The sequence below is a fragment of the Balaenoptera acutorostrata genome, chromosome 4 (genome assembly GCF_949987535.1).
Source record: "Balaenoptera acutorostrata chromosome 4, mBalAcu1.1, whole genome shotgun sequence".
In the NCBI taxonomy this organism is placed as follows: domain Eukaryota; kingdom Metazoa; phylum Chordata; class Mammalia; order Artiodactyla; family Balaenopteridae; genus Balaenoptera; species Balaenoptera acutorostrata.
The window spans coordinates 51,091,217-51,112,510 of NC_080067.1; the positions used below are offsets into that span (position 1 = coordinate 51,091,217).

Consider the following 21,294-nt stretch of genomic DNA (forward strand, 5'->3'; position numbering starts at 1 on the left):
AGTGGTGTATATATGTCAGTCCCAATCTCCCAATTCATCCCACCACCCCCTTCCCCCCTTGGTATCCATACATTTGTTCTCTACATCTGTGTCTCTATTTCTGTTTTGCACATTTTCTAGACATTTGATTTTCTATCTGCACAGTGCTTTTGTGGTCTGATATCACGTGGTTTTAATAAGGTTGATTCTTTGGCCACATATCGACATCTATTATGTCAGACTCTCCTGGGTGAAGCCCAGAAAGTGGTATCTTGAACCAGCCCTCTCAACTTGATTACACTTGAAAGTTTCAGCACAATTCTTCTCTAGACTCTATAGAGAAAGGGAAATTATCCTATTAGTTCAGCTATCCTTATGTAACAGAAAAACGAAAAGATAGAAGTTGTACCTTTGATAAGGGTAAAGGGGAAAACTGGGTGAGAGTATATTTTATTTTTCAGATTGTAAAGCTGTCATGCAGACATGCTTAGTATTATCAGTGTTTTCTGGTACATTTATGAGGAAGACTTATAGTTTTAAAAGACATTGGATTATTAGTGTATCATCTAAATTAATTCAAAAATTTATATGAAACCTTCCATAACATACTAGAAATTAGGCTTTTCTATTTTTCTTTAATTACTATATTTTTCTATTTACTAATTTATTTCATAAAAGATGTCCTAAAATTTTCTTGTTGAAGGTTTTTTATTAAGTAATTAAAATTACATTGGCAATGATATTGTCAAACTTTACATAACTTTATGTTCATTTCTCATATTATTTTACATTTTGGGAATGGCAGCCATTTAATATGTTTTTCAGTATCTCTCCAAAAATACCGTCTCTATACAACGTTTTATATACTATCTTACCTGACACTTCTCAAAGGTTCCTTGAATATTACAATCTATAGCCTCTAAATGAAATACTGTTTTCTTCTTACCCAAATAATGTATCAGTCAGGAACCTGACAGTCAAGGCTTATCTGTTGTAGTCAAGGATAACCTAAATGGGAAAAGAACTTGAAAAAGAATAGATACATATATATGTATAACTGAATCACTTTTCTGTACACCTGAAACTACCACAACATGGTTAATCAACTATAATCCAATATAAAATAAAAATTTAAAAAAAAGGATAAAGAAACCAACAAGGAAAAGTTAAGCAACCCAGGATCAGAAATATCCAAATATTTTTCACACCAGTGTCTCTTACTGTCACTTCAGCCTGGATGGTAACAGTGTCTAGAAAGAGCTGTACCAATGGTAGAAAAGCTACTCAGTGGAAGACATGGCCATTGGTAGAGGAGCAGGCCAAGACAGAGGGATGGAGGTAGGGAGATATGACTATATACCTCCTTCTTCCATGCCTTATGCCCCCTATTCATCAAAGCCAATCAGATGCCAGAGGGAAAAATGAGTCTGAATGATTAAGTTCATAGAGGAGAACCTCTCAGGGCACAGAGCAGGTCAGAGAGGAAGACGGATTTGAAGGGGAAAAATCTGTTCTTGTCCTTTGTTTAGACAGAAAAAAAATCAGGTCAACAACTCAGAGGAAATATAAAAATCTCATCTGTCTCTGTATTTTTTGCAAGGGAATATCATCACCAGTAGATTTCAGGTAAGGTAGCAGGAAAAAGAAGATTTTAAATAATTATTACTGCTACAACCTCCACTTCTGTCCTTCGTCTTGAAGGTCTAAGATTATATTCAACAGTCCTTCTACCAGCATTCCAGGTTCCCTTACTCTCATTAGCCTCTTGGTGTGTTGGGGAGTGCTATTGGGTATGCTTTATCAGGACAAGAATAACAAGAGGCAGCCCAGAGAATGCCCAGAATCCTAAGTATAGTCTTACTTGCCTCCACTTCTGTCCTTATAATCAAGATCGATCACCTAGGCAAATACTTGGAGAATTTCTCTTCTTAGTTCTTGAACTGAATTGAGAGTATCTACTAATTCAATAGCAGCAAAACAGGGGATGTGTTGATTTGCCATAGTTATGATACCACATCTGGAATCACAGCTGTAATTAGCGCCACTGCCTGAATAAATCTGTGATAACCCACAGTTACTCTCTAAGATCCATCCAATTTTTGCACTGGTCAAATAGACAAATTAAACATGGATGTGATAGGAATTATCACTCCAGCATAATTCAGATTTCTTATTGCACTAATAACTATAATATTCTCAAGTATTCAGTGTTGATTTTGGTCATTATGTTGGTGAGAGAAGGGAAGAAGCTCTACTTGGCCCTGCCTACAAAATTAGCCTTCACTATTCTTGTGAGATTTCTCAGTTAATAAGTATGTATCTCCATTACACATTTTGGAATGAGAAAACTACAGCTTAATTCTACAATCCCACCAAACCCTCTATGACATGTACTGAGACTCAGACTCCATCAGTCACCTGAATTCCATTAACACCACTCTAACTAGAAGACCATAGCATTTTGGTTTCCCAAGAAATAGGAAATCATGTCAATTCAAAGACAGGAGGGCTGAGTATTTTCCTTTCCAGAGGGAAGAGTCACCCTGATATGTGGCCAACATTCCCTGTGGGGGTAGCTTAGACTAAAAGGAGGAATTAGAGTGTATATTTTAGTGTTTGCACTGCAGAGTTCATTCTCAGAAAAACGTGGTCTGACCCTTAAGTGTCACTGTGTCTCTGAACTGGTTTACTATCCCAGAAAATATGACTGAATATAGGCCAAAAATGTATAAACCAAACATTTTGGAAAAGTATATTCTGGAATGGGCAGAGCTGGTGAATAAATTGCATGACCTCTCTTTCTTCCTTCCGTCTACTCTTTAGCTGGTGCCTCCCTTTGAATTAACTTCAAGCAAAAGATAGATGGCAAAAGGAGTAGGAAAACAAAACCCAGGAAACAGAGCAGCAGTTGCAGTGTTAGAAAGAGAAACAGAAAAGTAGAGAGGTATCATCCTACAGAAGAGCCATGTGGCTGACAGGGTCTTGGTGTTCTGGCAGTGTGTCAGGCCTGAGCCTCAGAGGTGGGAGAGTCGAGTTCAGGATATTGGGCCACCAGAGACCTCCCAGCCCCATGAATATCAGTTGGCAAGAGCTCTCCCAGATATCTCCATCTCAATGCTAAGACCCAGCTCCACTCAACAACCAGCAAGCTACAGTGCTGGACACCCTATGCCAAACAACTAGAAAGACAGGAACACAACCCCACCCATTAGCAGAGAGGCTGCCTAAAATCATACTAATTTCACAGACACCCCAAAACACACCACCAGAAACGGTCCTGCCCACCAGAAAGACAAGATCCAGCCTCATCCACCAGAACACAGGCACCAGTCCCCTCCAACAGGAAGCTTACGCAACCCACTGAACCAAACTTACCCACTGTAGGTAGACACCAAAAACAACGGAAACTAAGAACCTGCAGGCTGCAGAAAGGAGACACCAAACACAGTAAGTTAAACAAAATGAGAAGATAGAGAAATGCGCAGCAGATGAAGGAGCAAAGTAAAAACCCACCAGACCAAACAAATGAAGAGGAAATAGGCAGTTTACCTGAAAAAGAATTCAGAGTAATGATAGAAAAGATGATCCAAACTCTTGGAAATAGAATGGAGAAAATACAAAAAAACATTAAACAAGGACATACAAGAACTAAAGAGCACACAAACAATGATGAACAACACAATAAATGAAATTGAAAATTCTCTAGAAGGAATCAATAGCAGACTAACTGAGGCAGAAGAACGGATAAGTGACCTGGAAGATAAAATAATGGAAACAACTAATGCAGAGCAGAGTAAAGAAAAAAGAATGAAAAGAATTGAGGACAGTTGCAGATACCTCTAGGACAACATTAAACCACCAACATTCGAATTATAGGGGTCTCAGAAAAAGAAGAGAAAAAGAAAGGGACTGAGAAAATATTTGAAGAGATTATAGTTGAAAACTTCCCTACTATGGGAAAGGAAATAGTCAATCAAGTTCAGGAAGCACACAGAGTCCCATACAGGATAAATCCAAGGAGAAACACGCCAAGATACATATTAATCAAACTAGCAAAAATTAAATGAAATACTAAAAGCAGCAAGGGAAAAGCAACAAAAAACGTATAAGGGAATCCCCATAAGGTTAACAGCTGATCTTTCAGCAGAAACTCTGAAAGCCAGAAGGGAGTGACAGGACATATTTAGAGTGATGAAAGGGAAAAACCTACAACCAAGAGTACTCTACCCAGCAAGGATCTCATTCAGATTTGACGGAGAATTCAAAACATTTACAGACAAGCAAAAGCTAGGAGAATTCAGCACCACCAAATGAGCTTTACAACAAATGCTAAAGGAACTTCTCTAGGCAGGAAACACAAGAGAAGGAAAAGACCTACAATAACAAACCCAAAACAATTAAGAAAATGATAATAGGAACATACATACTGATAATTACCTTAAATGTAAATGCATTCAATGCTCCAACCAAAAGACATAGACTGGCTGAATGGATACAAAAACAAGACGTGTATTAATGCTGTCTACAGGAGACCCAGTTCACATACAGACTGAAGGTGATGGGATGGAAAAAGATATTCCATGCAAATGGAAATCAAAAGAAAGCTAGAGTAGCAATTCTCATATCAGAAAAAATAGACTTTAAAATAAAGCCTATTACAACAGACAAAGAAGGACACTACATAATGATCAAGGGATCAATCCGAGAAGATGATATAACAATTGTAAATATTTAGGCAACCAACACAGGAGCATCTCAATACATAAGGAAATTGCTAACAGCCATAAAAGGGGAAATCGACAGTAACACAATAATAGTAGGGGAATTTAACACCCCACTTTCACCAATGGACAGATTATCCAAAATGAAAACAAAAAAGGAAACACAAGCTTTAAATGACACATTAAAAAAGATGGACTTAATTGATAATTATAGGACACTCCATCCAAAAATAACAGAATACACTTTCTTCTCAAGTGCTCATGGAACATTCTACAGCATAGATCATATCTTGTGTCACAAATCAAGCCTTGGTAAATTTAAGAAAATTGAAATCATATCAAGTATCTTTTCTGACCACAATGTTATGAGACCAGATATCAGTTACTGGAAAAAAAAACTATAAAAAATACAAACACATGGAGGCTAAACAATACACTACTAAATAACCAAGAGATCACTGAAAAAAATCAATGAGGAAATAAAAAAAATACCTAGAAACAAATGACAATGAAAACACGATGACCCCAAATCTATGGGATACAGCAAAAGCAGTTTGAAGAGGGAAGTTTAAAGCAATACAATCCTATCTCTAGAAACAAGAAAAATCTTAAGTAAACAACCTAAACTTACACCTAAAGCAATTAGAGAAAGAAGAACTAATAAACCCCAAAGTTAGCAGAAGGAAAGAAATCATACAGATAAGATCAGAAATAAATGAAAAGGAAAAGAAGGAAACAATAGCAAAGATCAATAAAACTAAAAGCCGGTTCTTTGAGAGGATAAACAAAATTGGTAAACCATTAGCCAGACTCATCAAGAAAAAAAGAGAGAAGACTCAAATCAACAGAATTAGAAATGAAAAAGGAGAAGTAACAACTGACACTGCAGAAATACAAAGGATCATGAGAGATTACCACAAGCATCTCTATGCCAATAAAATGGGCAACCTGGAAGAAATGGACAAATTCTTAGAAAAGCACAACCTTCCAATATGCCAATAAAATGGACAACCTGAAAAAAAAAAAAAAAAAGGACAACCTGGAAGAAACGGACAAATTCTTAGAAAAGCACAACCTTCCGAGACTGAACAGGAAGAAATAGAAAATATAAACAGACCAATCACAAGCACTGAAATTGAAACTGATTAAAAATCTTCCAACAAACAAAAGCCTAGGGCCAGATGGCTTCACAGGTGCATTCTATAAAACATTTAGAGAAGGGCTAACGCCCATCCGTCTCAAACTCTTCCAAAGTACAGCAGAGGGAGGAACACTCCAAAACTCATTCTATGAGGCCACCATCACCTGATACCAAAACCAGACAAAGATGTCACAAAAAAAGAAAACTACAGGCCAATATCACTGATGAACATAGATGCAAAAATCCTCAACAAAATACTAGCAAACAGAATCCGACAGCACATTAAAAGGATCATACACCATGATCAAGTGGGGTTTATCCCAGGAAGGCAAGGATTCTTCAATATACACAAATCAATCAATGTGATACACCATATTAACAAACTGAAGGATAAAAACAATATGATAATCTCAATAGATGCAGAAAAACTTTTGACAAAATTCAACACACATGTATGATAAAAACCCTCCAGAAAGCAGGCATAGAGGGAACTTACCTCAACATAATAAAGGCCATAAATGACAAATCCACAGTCAACATCGTTCTCAATGCTGAAAAACTGAAACCATTTCCACTAAGATCAGGAAGAAGACAAGGATGCCCACTCTCACCACTGTTATTCAACATAGTTTTGGACGTTTTAGCCACAGCAATCAGAGAAGAAAAAGAAATAAAAGGAATCCAAATCAGAAAAGAAGAAGTTACACTGTCACTGTTTGCAAATGAAATGACACTATACTTAAAGAATCCTAAAGATTCTACCAGAAAACTAGTAAAGCTAATCAATGAATTTGGTAAGGTAGCAGGATACAAAATTAATGCACAGAAATCTCTTGCATTCCTATACATGAATTATGAAAAATCTGAAAGAGAAATTAAGGAAACACTCCCTTTTACCATTGCAACAAAAAGAATAAAATACCTAGGAATAAACCTACTGAAGGACACAAAAGACCTGTATGCAGAAAAGTATAAGACACCAATGAAAGAAATTAATGATACAAACAGATGGAGAGAAACACCATGCTCTTGGATTGGAAGAGTCAACATTGTGAAAATGACTATACTACCCAAAGCAACCTACAGATTCAATGCAATCCCTATCAAACTACCAATGGCATTTTTCACAGAACTAGAAGAATAAATTTCACAATTGCTGTGGAAACACAGAAGACTCCAAATAGCCAAAACACTCTTGAGGAAGAAAAACGGAGCTGGAGGAATCAGGCTCCCTGACTTCAGACTATACTACAAAGCCACAGTAATAAAGACAGTATGGTACTGGCACAAACACAGAACTATAGATCAATGAAACAGGATAGAAAGCCCAGAGATAAACCCACGCACATATGGTTACCTTATCTTTTATAAAGGATGCAAGAATATACAATGGAGAAAAGACAGCCTCTTCAATAAGTGGTGCTGGGAAAACTGCACAGCTGCATGTAAAAGAATGAAATTAGAACACTCCCTAACACCATACACAAAAATAAACTCAAAATGGATTAAAGACCTAAGTGTAAGGCCAGACACTATCAAACTCTTAGAGGAAAACATAGGCAGAACACGCTATGACATAAATCACAGCAAGATCCTTTTTGACCCACCTCCTAGAGAAATGGAAATAAAAACAAAAATAAACAAATGCAATCTACTGAAATTTAAAGGCTTTTGCACAGCAAAGGAAACCCTAAACAAGATGAAAAGACAGCCCTCAGAATGCGAGAAAATATTTTCAAACGAAGCAACTGACAAGGATTAATCTCCAAAATATACAAGCAGTGTATGCAGCTCAATAGCAAAAAAACAAACAACCCAATCAAAAAACGTGCAGAAGACCTAAACAGACATTTCTCCAGAGAAGATACACAGATTGCCAACAAACACATGAAAGGATGCTCAACATCACTCACCATTAGAGAAATGCAAATCAAAACTAAAATGAGGTATCACCTCACACTGGTCAGAATGGCCATCATCAAAAAATCTACAAACAATAAATGCTCAAAAGGGTGTGCAGAAAAGAGAACCCTCTTGCACTGTTGGTGGGAATGTAAGTTGATACAGCCACTATGGAAAATAGTATGGAGGTTCCTTAAAAAACTCAAAATAGAACTAGCATATGACCCAGCAATCCCACTATTGGGCATATACCCTGAGAAAACCATAATTCAAAAAGAGTCATGTACCACAATGTTTGTTGCAGCTCTATTTACAATAGCCAGGACATGGAAGCAACCTAAGTGTCCATCGACAGATGAATGGATAATGAAAATGCTGCACCTATATAGAATGGAATGTTACTCAGCCATAAAAAGAAATGAAATTGAATTATTTGCAGTGAGGTGGATGGACCTAGATCTGTCATACAGAGTGAAGTAAGTCAGAAAGAGAAAAACAAATACCACATGCTAACACATATATATGGAATCTAAAAAAAAAAAAAGGTTCTGAAGAACCTAGGGGCAGGACAGTAATGAAGACGCAGACATAGAGAATGGATTTGAGGACACAGGGAAGGGGAAGGGTAAACTGGTACAATGTGAGAGAGCGGCATGTCCATATATACACTACCAAATGTAAAATAGATGGCTAGTGGGAAGCAGCCGCATAGCACAGGGAGATCAGCTGGGTGCTTTGTGACCACCTAGAGGGGTGGGATAGGGAGGGTGGGAGGCAGACGCAAGAGGAAGTGTATATGGGGATATATGTATACGTATAGCTGATTCACTTTGTTATACAGCAGAAACTAACACAACAGTCTAACGTAATTATACTCCAATAAAGATGTTAAAAAAATAATAATAAAAAAAAAACAAGACCGATGGCAAGAAAACACTATTGATACAGACCTTAGAGATTGGCCTCAAGGTATAGCAACCAAAGTAGCTTACACAGACCTGGTGGAACAAAAAGAATAAACATCAGAAAAGCAAGCCAATTATATAGAACCAACTCTTCTCTTAAGTGTGAGATTGGGAATCCACTACTGCTGAAGAAATGGCTTAGATAGACCTTTATACTTCACAGAACCACAAATCATAAGCTCCAAATAAGTGAGAAAATGTTTTAGTCACATTACTAGCAAATTTTTGCAACATCTGGGAACATGTACATTTTTTTCTTTAGAGTTGTGCAGATTGAATAATATTATGTGATAATAATCTGTTAATAAGTAATAATACTATACGCAATTGAGAATAAAATAATATGGTGTTCCATGCACAACTAAAATCTGTGCATAACAATGCATTTAGTTATAAAAATATTCCACAAGATTGCTACCGATTTCACAGACATTTTATACTTCACTACTTAGAATTTACGTCATTTTTAGTAAGCACATGTTCTCAGTACCATCTTAGTTAAAAATAAAAAAAAAAACAGGCATTGCCATTCTTTTATTTTTGAATAGAACCTAGTGGTACAATGACTTTATCAAAATTGATCCACTGTCCCAAGTCAGAAACTGTCTCTATTTTTTACAGATATCTCAGTTATGCTCTTTGTTCCATATATATATATATTTTATTTATTTATTTATTTATTTATTTATTTATTTTTTAGGCATTCTTTTTTTTTTTTTTAATTTTTATTTATTATTTATTTATTATGTTTTTATTTTTGGCTGTGTTGGGTCTTCGTTTCTGTGTGAGGGCTTTCTCCAGTTGCGGCGAGTGGGGGCCACTCTTCATCGCGGTGTGCGGGCCTGTCACTATCGCGGCCTCTCTTGTTGCGGAGCAGAGGCTCCAGACGCTCAGGCTCAGTAGTTGTGGCTCACAGGCCCAGTTGCTCCGCGGCATGCAGGATCTTCCCAGACCAGGGCTCGAACCCGTGTCCCCTGCATTGGCAGGCAGATTCTCAACCACTGCGCCACCAGGGAAGCCCATGTTCCATATATTTTAACAAACGTTTATCAGCACATTATAAAATCAGTCTAAGCTACTATCCCAGATATCAATAATTCCTCATAATTTATAATGTGAGAAGTTGCTGATCCCATCTAGGTAATCTAGAATGCAAAATTTTATAAAATATGTTTGACTGTAATCTAATATAGAAGTATAAATTCACATCTTCTACTAGAGCTGCTGTCTGTGGGAGTGATTATGAAAGAAAGAGGCATGAAGTGAAACAAGAATGGATCTGGCATACACAATGATTCATGACATGACTCAAAAGTAGGAGGAAACTTATAAATCATTCCCTTTTTTTCTAAAAATAAGTGTTAGCAGATTTTTATTGATGCATTTAAAAGTTCTCCATGTGACAACATCATTATAAAAACTTAGAAGCAATATTCCTACAGGTGAAACAGGGGAAACTCCAAAATAACTTTGACTGAGTTTGGCTGAACAATCCCAATTGAATGATTATTCTGGACACTTTGAGTCTTTCGAAGCTATACGGCTTTAGAGTTCCATAAACTGGAAAAATGGAGTCCACTGAGGACATTGCTGAGCTCCTGAACTAAGGAGTCCCTTAAATAACATTCCTGGGACATTTCTAATTGCAGTGTTGAGGTCACTTCTGAAAGCACTTAGATTTGTTCTTGTCAGTGGAGTGGCCCTGACTTTTCTATTAGAATTGCTTATAGATTCACGGAATCACGTCTTCATATAAATCTGTGGCTTAAACCCTGTTTTTAGACATTTTCAAAAGAAAAAAATCATCTATCACAGTTATATAAAATATATATGAATTTATAATATTTCTTCATCTAAAAGTACATCTGTCTATGTTTAAAAGTAAATCTTTATCTTCCTGGTTGACAAGGGAACTTTGAAAACGCTTATAATACACCTCCCTATTATCCATATTGCTCTAAGCTCAGAAGAGCACCTACCATTCTCAATAAACATCTGTCATCTCTGTGATCAAAGACGATGTTCCTGTGGTACCCATTTTTTCTTTTTTTTTTCCAGAGGGTAAGAAGTGGAAGGAGAGAGTGAGGCAACTAACTTTGCTTTCAAGGATGTGAAAGCATACCTCACATACTTTCAAGGAAGTTGCATACCTCACTTTTGCTCAGTTCCATTGGCCTGAATTTAATCACATGGCTACATGTAGTTGCAAGGGAGGCTGGAAGGTGTCATCAGCAGCTTGAAAGCAATATGCCCTGCTAAAAATCAAAGTGGAAAGAAAGAGAGAAAGGAAGAGAGAATGGATATTTGGAAACACTAAGAAATTCCTCATACATTGTGCATATGTTGACAATACGTTACTATTTTTTTTTTAATTTTATTTATTTATTTATTCTTGATTGTGTTGGGTCTTCGTTTCTGTGCGAGGGCTTTCTCTAGTTGCGGCAAGCGGGGGCACTCTTCATCGCGGTGCGCGGGCCTCTCACTATCGCGGCCTCTCTTGTTGCGGAGCACAGGCTCCAGACGCGCAGGCTCAGTAACTGTGGCTCACGGGCCTAGTTGCTCCGCGGCATGTGGGATCTTCCCAAACCAGGGCTCGAACCCGTATCCCCTTCATTGGCAGGCAGATTCTCAACCACTGCGCCACCAGGGAAGCCCTAGGTTACTATTAATCTTTAAATTCTACCTAAAAATAAACATATTCATGGTCTTGTGTGGAAATTTATTTTACACTTTATTGAAATACATTAAATTATTAGATACAACTATAAACCCTCATCATTTTATAAACAAATAAGTCTATTTTAAAGGAGTTTTGAATTAAATCATGAACTACATATTCCTCAACTCTGTGACAAAAATTATATGCTAATTGATATATTATTTTAATATATATATATATATATAATCTTGTTATGTATCTACATGATGGTTAAAGTCATTGAAGAAAGGAAATATTCTAACACATTCTCCTACAATTTCAACTTAAATTTCATACAATAATGGATTTTAATTAATTTGGGATACTATCCCAGGGAATACAGAGCATAAAATATGAAAATCATACTTGTTATAGTATCTAATTTACCAACAGAAAAACTTACAGCCCAGATCTCATACATATAATTATAGTAAGACCCTAGTAAATAAAATGTCTTTGGGATGTAGCTTTAAAATTCCTATTGATCATCTGTGTGAAGATTCAGTGAGACATGGAAAATGGACCCAGAAAAAGTGCTTGAAGTTCATCCTGAGGATGTTATTCCTGAGAGAAAGCATTGCCCATGTTATACTACAGTGATAGCACTGACAGAAGAGAGGTGGTTTAAGACATAATAGCATAAATAAAATATTTGAAGCTAACTTTAAAAACTTTTAGGATTGGCCCTTAGAATATGCGTGTGGCAACCTCCTGCAAATCTATTGCAAGACACAGAGAATATCAGATTGAAATGGATAATGTATTGAATCTATAGGAACTCACTGGATCGTGTACTTTGCATGTTAGATACATGTTTTCCACTTTTCCACAGACCTCCCAGAACAACTGGAGCAATTTGGACTTCAAGTTATGTGAGACCAGAGCAGAGTTGGGTATCAAGAGATAAGAATTCTGGTTCTCTTTCTTTCACTTAGTAATTGTAACCCTGAAAATCACTTCAGTTCTTAGGTTTAACAAAAATATTGAATGCTTTGGACAAGATTATCTCCAAGGGCCATTCTAGCTCTAATAGCTTGTGATTATAACTGTCTCAGCTCTACATTCCAGCATTCCTTTCTGGCCAAAATTCTTTGCTTGCCTCAATTTTTCTACCTCCTCTTTTACAGCGTTTCTTTGGATCTTTTATTTTGTGAACCAGAGGAAAAATACACTGTTTCTACCAATGGATTTTACTAAACAAAGGATACAACTAATTATATTTTCTTTGTATAGGAAGGGTGAATTTTTCATAGGAATGTATTTCATATCACTCCAGAAAGCAGGTGGTATAATGTGACAAATCACTGCTTTCTTCTCCATTCAATACATTGTCTTTTTTAAAATATCATCAACAACTTCTTTATGTCACTAGTTAATACTTATTTTACCATTCTATTCTTCACTTTGACTCCTCTTTTATGTTATTTTTCTTTTTGTTGAGGTTGGACTACATTTTACTAAAATAAGGGTGGAGTGTTCAAAATAATTAGTTGTAAACACTATCCTTATACTCTTTTATAAAATTTTTACTCAAAAAGAAAAATCAGTTAATCAATAGATTGTCACATGTAGATTGACTTTTTTTAACTTTTTATTTTATATTGGAGTATAGGTGATTAACAGTGTTGTGTTAGTTTCAGGTGTACAGCAAAGTGATTCAGTTATACATATACATGTATCTATTCTTTTTCAAATTAGTTTCCTGTTTAGGTTGTTACATAATATTGAGCAGAGTGCCCTATGCTATACAGTAGGTCCTTGTTGGTTATCCATTTTATTTATTTATTTATTTATTTATTTATTTATTTATTAATTAATAGATCTTTATTGGAGTATAATTGCTTCACAATACTGTGTTAGTTTCTGTTGTACAACAAAGTGAATCAGCCATATGCATACATATGTTCCCATATCCCCTCCCTCTTGCGTCTCCCTCCCACCCTTCCTATCCTACCCCTCTAGGTGGTCAGAAAGCACCGAGCTGATCTCCCTGTGCTATGCTGCTGCTTCCTACTAGCTATCTATTTTACATTCGGTAGTGTGTATATGTTGATGCTACTTTCACTTCGCCTCAGCTTCCCCGTCCCACCCGGTGTCCTGAAGTCGGTTCTCTAGGTCTACATCTTTATTCCCACCCTGCAACTAGGTTCATCAGTACCTTTTCTATTTTAGATTCCATACATACGCATTAGCATATGGTATTTGTTTTTCTCTTTCTGACTTACTTCACTCTGTATGACAGACTCTAGGTCCATCCACCTCACTACAAATAACTCAATTTTGTTTCTTTTTATGGCTGAGTAATATTCCATTGTATATACGTGCCACATCTTCTTTATCCATTCATCTGTCAATGGACATTTAGGTTGCTTCCATGTCCTGGCTATTGTAAATAGTGCTGCAATGAATATTGTGGTACATGTCTCTTTCTGAATTATGATTTTCTCAGGGTATATGCCAAGTAGTCAAATCTAAACTCCCAGTCTATCCCTCCCCCACCACCCTTCCCCCCTGGTAATCATAAATTCATTCTCTAAGTCTGTGAGTCTGTTTCTGTTTTGTAAATAAGTTCATTTGTATCATTTTTTTTTTTTTTTAGATTCTGCATATACGCTTTTTTATATGCGGAACTTTTAAACTTTGCATTACATTCGAGTAACATTGTACTTGTCAGCTTCAGCCAATCTGTTGCGTTGCCTGCCATTAATCTGGGGTTCACTTACTTTGCATTTCTTAACCTAAGAGAGGTAGGCCAAGCACTTTTCCCCTCATCAGTTGGCAGGTGAATATATACATAAGATTACCACATGCTATCCCTGCTCTGTGCTCCCTCAGTACAACCTACCGCCTTTCTTTCCCAGCCTTTCTTCTCAATACACACTGATGCTACTTCTAAAGCTGTGAGATTAAAAACAAATCCACATTTCCTTTTAATCTAGCATAATCCTATGTAAAACAAAACTGTCCTTTACTTGAGTGCCACTATTATACCAATTAAAGCAAAGATAGTTGTAAATGACTGATTTCTATTTCAGAGTTTCTTTTGAAACAAGGTGTAGCAAAATAATGTTGTGAGAAAAGAACAAACTATTGGGCAAGCTCCCCAATAGTTCCTAGAGTTAAAATTTACTATTTCTAAAACGTTATGTATCATTACACTCAATATTTGTATTACATCTTCTCAGATTACGTTTTATAAGGATTCTGTAGGGTCACAGACTTCTAATTTTTGGGAGGAGAGATAGGTTATGTTTTCTAAGTTCAGATTCTAAACTTATATTTTATCCCTGTAGGTTGCTAATGAACTAAATTAAAAACAGAAATAATTATTAGTCCCGACAGGAAAAAATTTTCTGTGCTGTCCACATCAAGCAGTCATTGGATATAGTCTCCCCCCGGAAGGCAGCATGACCAAGAATGAGATGTCTCTAGCAGAGGAAAATTCCTGGAAAGCTCTACAGCTACAGGCACTCAGCCTGGAGTACTGTCACATCTGGGGGAATAAGTTCAGGTAATTACTGAAGGGGCATCCAAAGAGTGGGTCACAGTGTCAATGACAGCCCCCTTTGCACTTCCTGGAAACATTTTTTAAATAAAAACTTCTAGAAGAAGCAACTACAGGATTCTGATGGGCTTTTTATCCTGGGGGAAATTTACAAGTGGGAATTTGGTGGGACAAACTACAGCACCTGTCATGATAGCTGGTCTTGAGGCCACAGTCAAAACTAGACTTTTTCTTACTTATCTTTACTATCCATTTTAGATTCCCCTCACTCTCAGCTAGCACCTCTGGGGTCTATAACCTCAAACTCTCTTCTCTGAGGGCTGTTAGCCACTGGCCACTATGCCATTCTTAGGCCATGACCGCTGAACTTGTCTATTTATCATCAAAAGCAGGCAAAGGGTATTAAGAGGTGTCCAAGTGATGACCTAGAAGAAAACTGATTCCACCCTGACCCACCCATTTATTATGCAACAACAACTATACCTCTTGATTATCAGGGGTCTGGTTTTAAAAGGTTCAGATATAAATTTCAGCAACATTTCTGTTTTGACTCAAGTGTTGTGATTTCTCAGCAAAGGCACTTAGTATAGTTAAGGGAAAAAATGAGTACATTCAGGTTTCATTTTTGCTAGATATTAAGTTGAAAACCAATCTAAGATAATGAAACTAGCGCCAAAATAAAAATTAGTGCTTTTAATGAAGAACATATACATGTAGGGGAGCAGAATTTGCCACCCCAAAATACATCTCTTTGGCATATTAATTTTTTAAGCTGGTTATTTTCTAAGAAACAGCAGATCTGGGAGAAACTCTGCAAATCAAGTGGGAATGATCCTTTTGTAAGAATCACTTACATTTATAAGAGGAATCTCCATTTGCAAGAGTGTATTCCTCTCTGTAACAGGAAGAGGAGGATGACCAAACCTCTAGAAACTCTTATCAATGGAGAAGGCAGTGAATTAAATCTGCATTAACAACCTTACCCCATTTTTTACTGTGCTTTTCCTGGCAACCTCCCATAACTGACTCTCTCCACCCTAAATATCCGTTTTTAGTCTTTAGCTGAAGGAAATATGTAAAGTGAAGTCTTCAGCCATTTTGGCAAGTTACTCAGTTTTTCTGGATCTCTCCCATGTATACAGGTTATTAAACTTTTGTTTGATTTTTTTTTCTGTTAATCTGTCTCATGTCAAATTAATCCTAGACCAGCCAGAAGAACCTAAAAAGGTATAGAAAAATTTCTTCCTCCCTGACACACAAAAACAGGTCATGATTATTAATGAAGCAGTAAGAATGTAAAGGTGTTAGTGCAGCTTTAAAAAAGATAGAGGGTGGGGAACAGATGGAGGAAAGAGAAATGTTAGATAGCAGAAGAGCCCTCAGCAAGAATGAAGACTGACTACTGGATGAAATGGAAAAACAAACACATTTATTCATCTGATATATTGTTTTAGGCATTTGGCAATGATGTTTTTCATTTGTGTCTAGAAAGATACATTTTGAGTATCAAGCTATGGCTAATTTCCCTGTGTGCTAGGACCAAAGTTGTTGCAGATGTTTTGTCTTTTGCCTCCTCAGTGCTATTACCTAATGTTTAAAATGATCTGAATCCTTATAAGGCAGAGTAGCCCAGCAAGAGTTTTGATTTCTGTCTAGCCATCGAGCAAGGTTCACAAATTTTCTAGTGTATAATTCCACAAATGGACAGTAGGCATACTTCTAAAATCACTGGCAGGAGAAAGAAATCTTGTGTTTTAAAAGAGGTAAAAGAATATTCTCCATTATATTATGTATGCCCAGGAGTGGGATTGCTGCATCATATGGTAGTTCGATTTATAATTTTTTGAGGAACTGTTTTCCAGAGGGCTGCACCAATTTACATTCCCACCAACAGTGTAGGAGGGTTCCTTTTTCTCCATATCCACATGCTCGCCAACATTTATTATTTGTTGACTTTTTGACAATAGCCATTCTGACAGGTGTGAGGTGATATCTCATTGTAGTTTTGATTTGCATTTCCCTAACTCTTAGTGATGTTGAGCATCTTCTCATGTGCCTGTTAGCCATCTGTATGTCTTCTTTGGAAAAAATGTCTATTCAGGTCTTCTGCCCATTTTTAAAATTGTTTTTTTGATACTGAGTTGTATGAGCTCTTTATATATTGGGGATATTAACTCCTTATCACATGTATCATTTGCAAATATCTTCTCCCAGTCAGTAGATTTCCCCATTTTATGATTTCTTTCACTGTGCAAAAGCTTTTAAGTTTGAATATTTTATTAGGCAACAACATTTAAATTTTTTTTACTGGAAGGTACATAAAAAGTAACCATAAGAATAATTTACTACGACAGTGAGGGAAAAACTACTTTGGTTGCAGAAATCCTGCTGTATCATCATGAGGCGGGAGGTAGGTGCCCCACCCTCACCCCGCAGGCCAAGGGAAAGCAATTAGAGATTCCTTCCCTGTGGACCGATACTCCAAGATGAGAATAGCAGGACAATTGAGGGAGGAGGCCGGACCCTGCCCAGATAAAAGACAAGAGACCACATATTCCTCATTCTTGAAATCAAGGAGACCTCCCTGACTACACATTCTCTGCAGAAAGGCTCCATGGAGGTCAAAAAAAGAGGGGGCACCACCCCATAGTAAGTGATGTCAACCTACCCATAGGCCTCTTCGGTGGAATCCATTCTTGGCTGAGAGATGCGTGCGCACATGTGGGAGGACCCTGAGATATACCAAATATGAACTCTGAACCAGGCAAATCAAAATGATTGGCCAAAGAAAACCCGGAAGAAATGCCCCATATACGTGATTCAAACTACCATGAGGGCGCAACTCTCTCTCTTAGTCCACCAGTGTGTCTATCCACACGTACTGTATTCTTTTTCTCCTAATAAACACTTTACTTGTTTCACTACTTTCCATCTTTGTGGGAATTCTTTTCTGCAAAGATGAAGGGCCAGGCCCTTGTCACTGACCACTGGTCTAGTGAGTAGGTTTCGGTGCTCTCACCATCATGACCTGACCTCAATCTCTGGCCAGGAACGAAAACCCTGCTTCAAGCCACTACAGGCCAAGGCCACTGGAGATCAATCACACCAACCAGCTACAGTTGAAATAAAATACCCTGAAACCAAAAATGTGGTACAGGGAATAGCTGATGTTAGGCATTGGGTAAGAGAGTTTGGAGTTCTTGTTTAGTGTGAATGGTTCATGTAATAAAAGCATTGTGTCTTCTAAATGGAGCACCCAAAGCCTATATGCGCAAATTACGTTAAATTGCAGATTATAATACAAGTATTTACTGTTGCAGCACACCATTGGTGAGGTAAAGTTTACTGTACAGCTGAGTGAATATTGTCCAGCAACATTCAGCACCATAAAGCCAACCAAATGGAAAAGAGATTGTTATGAAGTTCATGGCATCTTTTCATTGGTTATATATTCATAATTTGCATAAAATCAAAAGCAAGTTTAAACTTTGAAATGAAGGGAAAAAAGACAGTATTCTACTTTTTAGTATTTAGATTCTTTAAATAGGAACTGTATTATACCCATAGCCAATATAATCTCAGAGCTAGTGTTAAGCATGTGAATACAGGTTGATAAATATTGAGTATGATAAAGTTTGCATGAATCTACAAGGTTTTAAGGCCAACACTCTCAGTGTCACTCCTGTCTGTTGAGAGCCCCACCTTGCTGGGCATGTGATGCTACCAACTTTTTCCTCGTTTCATGTAGCTTCCTTTCATTCAGTGAATACATTTTTAATGCAACTCTTTCCTAGACTGAAGTTTAATTTTTTATCTATTTGGACTTTGATCACTTCATCCATTACTTGCTGTTTTAACTGACGTCATTTAAGTTTTATTTTTTTCTCATTTTCTGCTTTGTGGGCTAAAAACTTACTATTCTCCAAAATAATCATATCCTTTTTCAGAGTAGCAATCCCAGACATTTTCTGAAGAGCCATCTGCTGCATTTCGGTGATCACATCTTTGTAGATGACATCCTTGTTGTCATATATGATCCACTCGAATGAAGGTGCGTTTCTGCTTGCTGAATAGTAAACACACTAAGGTATGGGTGTCAAAGAAGAGCTTCTTCCTCCCAGAGGTGACAGCTCTCCTTTTGTGCTCTAGTGTAGTGACTGACAGAGGAATTAGCTGTCTTGGAGGAAGCAAGAGCTACAGCTGCCACCGCCACCACCAGGAAGCTGCATAGACAGCACCAGACAGGACGGGCACAATTTAGGCCACCACTTGCCTCTATTTTCTGGGGGCATTCGCTGGGTGTCCCTGCCTATCTACAGGGTTCCCAGTCTTCAAGTCCTAATAGTCTTTTGGGGCTGGTAATGCAGATCCAATTGATGACCTTTGAGACATGGTGGTACTAAAAGCCTGATTGGACTGGCTGTTTAGAGAATAGGAAGCAAACAAGCCTCTCACGGAGTTTGGTTCTAAATTGAAACTGAGCATTTGCCCAGAAGATAAAAAGTCCCAGGGAGTTTTTTGGTTTTGTTTTGCAGTAAGGCATATTACAGTGTGCTTGTATAGGGGAATGATATAACTGAGGGGGAAATTCATTATTCAGTAGGGAAAGGAGATACTTTCAAGAGCAAAATCTCTAAGTACATCAGAGAGTTGGGATCCAGGTCAGGACTGGAGGGTTGGACTTGGGAATGGGCAAGGCCAGCTTATGTATTGTAAAGGGGATTGGCAAGGTGGGGAATGTGGGTTCCAATGTTGTTTTATTTTTTAAATGTTGAATCTTTGTTTTTTGTTGCTGGTACTCCTTAAGTGTCTGACAGTTCTTGGATTTGTGTTCAAATTATTAGGAGAGGACTATATTAATTGCAAAAGTTATTTTAAGTGTATTTCATTGGAAGGAAAGGCTGTCTGCTGGCTATCTAGGGATGTGGGTGGAATGTAGACTGGAGGTCTCACTGACTAGGGTGTTGTCAGAGAAGAGTAAGCAGTCTGCCTCTCCACTATGCCTTTACAGTATGAAAGGGAGAGCACACCACACTCATCTTCATTTTGGGCAAAATTCCCAGCATATTGTTCACTATCTTTGGATACGATATTCTCAGTTTCCGTTTTGGCCAAATCTACTACTTCTCCAAACAGAGGAAGTAGGGAGAAGAATTCTGACACACCTGATCTTCCATCAGCGAATTCTTTTCAGGCCAATGTGATGTTAACAGTGCTGTGTGATAAAACCTCTCCACTTTATTCTCAGAATCGAGACTTCCCCACGAAGTCTTTACCTTGAAAACTTTTTTCTCTGTCAACATTTAGCCTCATAAACCTGCTTTATCTTGTTGTAAATGTAAGGAAGAGTTATAAGTTTGAGTAGAGACTTACTTATAAGGTTGCTGACTCACCATTTTCTCTTTTAAAATTTTACAATAGCTTTCTAGCCTTTCATTTCTTTTAACCCTTCCCCCTGAATGTATTTCAAAAGTGGTTGCTTTGATTTGTGTTTTGTTTCAGGACTCACTTCAAATTCAAAGAGTCATTTACTTTGCTTTGTTTTTTTTAGAGCATGTTATAAGAAAGTTATTATTGATATTTGACTAGACTATAAGGTATAATATAAAAATATCTTTAGTATTTTCATGAATTTTTGCAATTAAAACAAATGTGTTCTGGGTTTTGATTTTTTTAAATATATTCTGAAAAGCACAGTTGATTCTTCTTATATTTTCCCTTTTTACGTGTAGAATAATTTCTAAGAAGATTTTTCCAAATGAAGCAATTCTTTTCCTACATTCCCAACAAATGCTAAATATGGTAACTGTCCCTAGTGTCAGTAGAAGTTTTGCTTGTGTAAACTGCCAAATCAGGTCCCGTGGGTGGATTTTGACAGCTGTATAATGCCATACTGCAAATTTCTCGACAGCTGAGCACAGGAAGTAATTCCATTTGAAGATTTGAAAGTTCAGGAGAAATTTAGTTGAGTAGAAGGAAATTTCACGAATTGGAATATACATAGGATTTTGAAACTGTTTTTGTTTTTTCCTTTGAAAAGTCTCAATGACCACAAATGGTTAAGACCTCAATTTTACATTGCTAAGCATATACTGTTCTGCTTCTTTGTCTAATCTTCCAGTTTAGGGACTGAAATAATTCATGGTTTCAATAATAATTTTAAAACCTTTTATGGTCATAAATTGATTACCTAAGAAAATACTTTTTATTTTGTATATTAATGTAGAATTTAATATCTTGGAAAGAACACAAAGATAATAAATACATTTTGATGTTAGAATTAAAGCTTCCATGAATGACCCTGTTTTCAAATGAACTCTTGCAAATGAAATACTCAATTCGTTCTCTGGTACTGCTGAAATCAATTACATTGTTCTTTCATT

At 37.0% G+C, this 21,294-nt stretch overlaps 1 pseudogene; it reads right to left on the reverse strand.

Annotated features, from left to right (window-relative positions):
* Nucleotides 1–18,556: 18,556 nt before the first annotated feature.
* LOC103014362 (mitochondrial calcium uniporter regulator 1-like) overlaps nucleotides 18,557–21,294 on the reverse strand; it is a 70,209-nt pseudogene continuing 67,471 nt past the window's right edge.